The sequence below is a fragment of the Merops nubicus genome, unplaced genomic scaffold (genome assembly GCF_000691845.1).
Source record: "Merops nubicus isolate BGI_N331 unplaced genomic scaffold, ASM69184v1 scaffold21014, whole genome shotgun sequence".
NCBI lineage: Eukaryota > Metazoa > Chordata > Aves > Coraciiformes > Meropidae > Merops > Merops nubicus.
In genome coordinates, this window is record NW_008602538.1 from 34766 (window position 1) to 39794 (window position 5029).

Sequence of the window (5029 nt, forward strand, 5' to 3'; positions counted from 1 at the left end):
TGCCACTTGCACATAGTGTTTGTCCCTCAGTGATTCTGAACTTGTCAGGAGAACTTCTGACAGCTAAAACTAGGTTACTGAGGTTCATTTTGAACGTTAGAGGGGAAACGCTAGCTGCACTTATATCTGTGGGGTGTTTTCTGCTAGCTTTCAATAAAGCCAGTGTTCTTACATATGCATGTGGATATATCTGTATCTCAAAATGCAATCTGCACACAAAAACATCTATACCTACACAAGCATCAATCCATCTTATTGTATTCCTTCCCTCCAGCTGAATTCTCAACAGCAATGTAAGACCAAGACATGACTAGATTAGAGGGCAGAATGATGTTAAAAACAAAAGAGGTTCTCTTTTTTTTTTTCTTTTTCTGTTTTTGTTTTTTTTTTTTTTTTTCCTGGCTCCCACTAGGTGACCAGCTACAATCCATCCCCATTACCATTGCCAGGAGAGGGGTAGTAGCATCAAGTGCTGCTGCTGCAGCCTGGTGATGCTGTGGGTCTCTGGCTACTGCAAAGAGCAACCTGTAGCTGATATCAAAATCAAGGAGAGAAAACATTTTTCCCAAGGGCATGGCTGCAGTCTGGGGCCTTCTGTGTGAGTATGCAAGAGGGCTGAATGAGTGCCTTCCCAGGAAAAACAGGTCATGAGCTGGTAGGCTGCTCCTCATGTCGTGCAGCAGGAGATCCAAAGGATGCAGCAGCAGCTATGCTCGCAGGGCCTGTGTTTCACTGTGCCAGGGGATTTAGGTGGTGATGAGATCAGCGCAGGCTGGTGGGCATGAACTGCTGTTTCTGTTACCAAGCATAAATATCTTCTCTCTTACAGGGTAGGGGTGAACAGTGTCTTACAGGGTGTTCAAGATGGGAAAAAAAACCACATGACTGGAGGGCAAGTGTCGTGTCTGCCTGACCAGGCCAGATGGAAGTTTGATTGTTCGGCTCATTGTTGGGAATAACTCGGCATTAAGCTCTGTGAATAACTAAAAGGGCAAAGATCAAAGAAATGAGATTATCCTTCTTCCTCTAGAGCCTGGCTAGAGCTTGCCCAGAGCTCTGGTTTGCTGTTTTGTGCATCAGCACTTGTTGCCGAGCCCCCGCACCCACAGTCTTGTGAAGTTTGCTCAGCTACTTATTGTCATGGCTTCACACAAAATCCCTGAGCCCCGTGATGGATGGATTTTCATCTGGAAAAAGAAAAAAAGGATGCAGGGAAGCCTTCTGACCATGTTGCAGCCTTGCTCACTGACCCTGAGGCTCACCGCCACACCAGAGGCCTGCCCCGAAGCCCTGGTATCCCCTAGGGATTATTCACTGGCACATTTCAGGCTCTGGGCTGCCTTCCAGCCCCATTACGTTACTGGATTTCCCCAGCTAGAAGGTGGTACTTGTACAGAAAAGGTCCCTGGTGTTGAGCAAGGAGCGTGGTGGCCCCAGAACACTCCTCCTGGCACTGCGCGGGTCCAGGGACGTCTGTGCCACCAGGACGGGCTCCCAGAATGGAGAAGGATGCAGAGGGGAGTGATGCAGAAGGGGCCTGTGGCTTCCCTGGAGGCCCCTCTCAGAGCAGCCGAAAAACGGGCATGACTGCGTGTAGCTGCAGCTGAGCCTTGGGGTGACTTGGTGGGGCTGTGCTGATACAGTCCACAGTCCAGTCAGTCCTGGTGATAGTGGAGAAGCAGATGGTAAAAAAGCAGAGGCAAAGAGCCAAATCAACCACTTTGCATCTTAAAGACAGAGGACTGGGGACGTTTGATGATACAAGAGCTCAAGTGTTCCCTCAGATTCTCGTGCCTCCCAAAAGCAGCACGGCCGCCAGCTGAGCTTTGTATATGACCTCATATACATCCAACGTATAAAACACATACCACATCCTGAGCATTTGCATATGTTACACGTCTTTTGTTCCACTTGGGTGGTCTTCTCCTCCCCTTCCCCCTACCTCTCACCCTGTTACTCGCCCCCGCAGCTCCTCTCACGTTATTCTAGACGTGCCATTTCTGAAGGTCCTGCGGAGAGTGGGGGCTCTGTTAATTGTCAAATGTTGAGTGGGTAATGATCAATGGATGACTAATTGGAAGCAAGGGGGAATAAAATAGGTATTACTTAGCTTCTGCTCTTAATTAAGAAGATGCATAATGATGTGGGGAAAATCTTAACAAATGTCAGGAGGGATTTTGTCATTATGCAAGGTTTAATTAGAAGCATTGCACAAGCTAACATCCAAGTACTGGTTTTTTTCCTTTCAGGTGTCTCTCCAGGACATGATTGAAAAATGCCAAAGCAAGAGCCTTAAAAAAAAAAAAAAAAAAGGTGGAAAATATTTTTGTAGGCATGTGGCTATCAATCTAAACAGCAAGACATGGAAGAAAGTACCCCAGTTTTCCCCACAGTGCAAAAGCAGCGAGGGGCAAGCCAAATGTTGAGAACTGGAGCGAGAGTATCACGTGTGTTATGCTGAGGCAGATGTGATTAAATACTCATTGCAATGTCTCCAGGTTAATTCACAGCACCACTGTTAAAAGTGGAGCAATGTGACAGTGCTTTATTTGAACAATTAATCATCTGGAAGCAAAAACACTTGTGATTTAGTTCTGTGAATGTATAGATGTGGTAGGAAATACAAGAAGCGGCATTCGATATTGACATTATCTCCCTTATCAAAAAAGAAGCATTACAACTCCTGAAGGACAAGGACCCGCTTTTTCCTTGCTAATGAAAATACTCATCCTGCACTTGAATATTAACCTATATTTTCTATGATGGGCCTAAAATGACACATCCCATTCTGCTTGTAAATAATGTGCAAATGAGATGCTGACTTTAAAAAGTTCAGAGTTTGATCTGGCTTCCATGAAATCCATAGGAAGACTTCAGAAATATAAAATAGGCCTTCAGAAAGCTATTAGGATGGCCTCAGTTTTGGGGATGAGGAAGGTTTTTGAAATACTGAAATAAACTTGGATATCTGTTCTCTACATTACCTAATCCAAAAGCAAGTTAATTGACAGCTGTTTCTACAACTTAATGGGAGGATACTTAGGGTTGGGCTGGACCTCATCTTTGCTTTAAATCCCACTCAGTAGACAGTGCTGTTAACACAGCAGAAAGTGTCTTTCAAGCTTTTTCTTTTTTTCCTCCCCTGCCCCCTTCTCAGGCTGCTAAGAAAATATGTAAAGCTCAAGTGAAAGGAACTGCTCCAAGTACTTGCTGATTTCACAAGTCTGGCAAGTTAAAGAGGGGACAGAGGCTGGTCCTTCAGCCACGGCTGCAGACACCATTAGGTCTGTAGGTGTGATTTCTGGACCTGGAAGTGCTCACATGACGGCTAGATTTCATGGCGTATTTCCCAGCCATCACGTCCTTAGAAGCCAGGCTGCTCTGCACTCCTTCCATTGGGTCATAGGTATCATTTCAACTGATGTACGAGTGGTCAGGATGGAAAAAAACTCAGGAAGTTAAATGCTGAGTGAGCTAGAATTAATTCCCAGGGACATTTCTAGGTGGCAAAGTAAAATATATATGGAGCTACTGGAGAGAGCTCAGCAAAGGACCACAAAGATCAGATGGAGGGACTGGAGCATCTTACACAGCCTGAAGAAAAGAAGGCTCAGGAGGTATCAATGTATATAAATACACGAAAGGAGGGTACAACGACAGTGGAGCCAGGCACTTTTCAGTGACAGGACCAGAGGCAATGGACACAATCTGAAATACAGAATGTTCCCTTTGAACATTAGGAAACACTTTTTTACTGTGAGGGTGACTGAGTCCTGGCACAGATTTCCCAGGGAAGCTGTGGAGTCTTCATCCTTGGAGATACCAAAAAGCCATTTGGACATGGTCCTGGGAAACTGTCTCTAGGTGGCCCTGCTTGAGCAGCTGACCCTCCCCACTCCCATCCTGCCTATGCCCACTGAGACCTCAATTTTGGCTCCTGTGTGGTCTTGTGCCCCTCACTGCCCTTCCCACTGTGGCACACAGGCTGCAGCAAGGCTATCACCACTCCTGGGCAGGAGGCTGGTGGGGAGGCCAGCAGTCTGGGGCTCAGGCAGCCCTGCTGAAAATGCCAGCTGTTGCGGTGTTCATGACACAAAACAGCTGTGCAGCAGAGCTGCCACGCTTGGGTCTAAACCAGAGGGATTAAACCTTGAGCTGACTCAAACAGCCACAGTTGTAATGCAGCCTTTCTGGCCACAAGCATCGACCGCCCATCACGTCTGGGTCTGGCTGGGACCCGCTGCCTGAGCAGGGACTACCTGGGCTTTCTAGGGGCAGTGAAGGGCAACTTTGGGATGCCCCAAAAGAGAAGCTTTGTGTCCTGCTGGCCTGCATCTCTGCATAGGAGGGAGGAAGGAGAGAAGGAAGGTGTCAGGACTGCCTTCCAGAAGGCCAGGCTGACATGTGGTTTCTCAGGGTGAAGGAAGCTCAGGCTGCAGGGCACCACTGCACTGTCACAATACAATTCTGTCTGGTGGCAGCCCTGACCAAGAACTGTGACAGCACTGCTCCCAGCCACTTGAATTTTCCCTCTAGAAATGTGGGCAGTCATTCCCTGACAAAAAGGAAATAAGAGCCTGGGTCATGGCCTCACCTCACAGCCATAAAGAGGGGCTGGCAAGCACTGAGAGAGGGCCCGTTCCATGAGAGCAATGCCGGGCAGGTGGCTCCCTCCTATGCCCCCAGTGCCACAGGAAGGGTGCAGGAAGGAGGAGTGGTGGCACCGCCCGATCAGCGAGCTCAGGGGTGGCTTAGACATCCCCCCGTGTGCACAGGCTGGCCCACCAGGCATTACAACAGCGTGTGGCAGCACCCTATGCATACCTGGAGGATGAAGAGCCATGCACAAGTTGCAGCCAAGTTAGACTCCTCCTGTGGTTAAACTACGAAAATGTAGGCTAAAGATCAGGCAGAGCTTGGCAGGGAGATGCGCTGCGGGGGGGTGTTAGGAAAGGCTGTAGGCTGCGCCGGGTGTCCAGGCGCGCCGGAGCAGCGGAGCCTGGCGCTGTGCGGAAGGACAGCGCGGAGT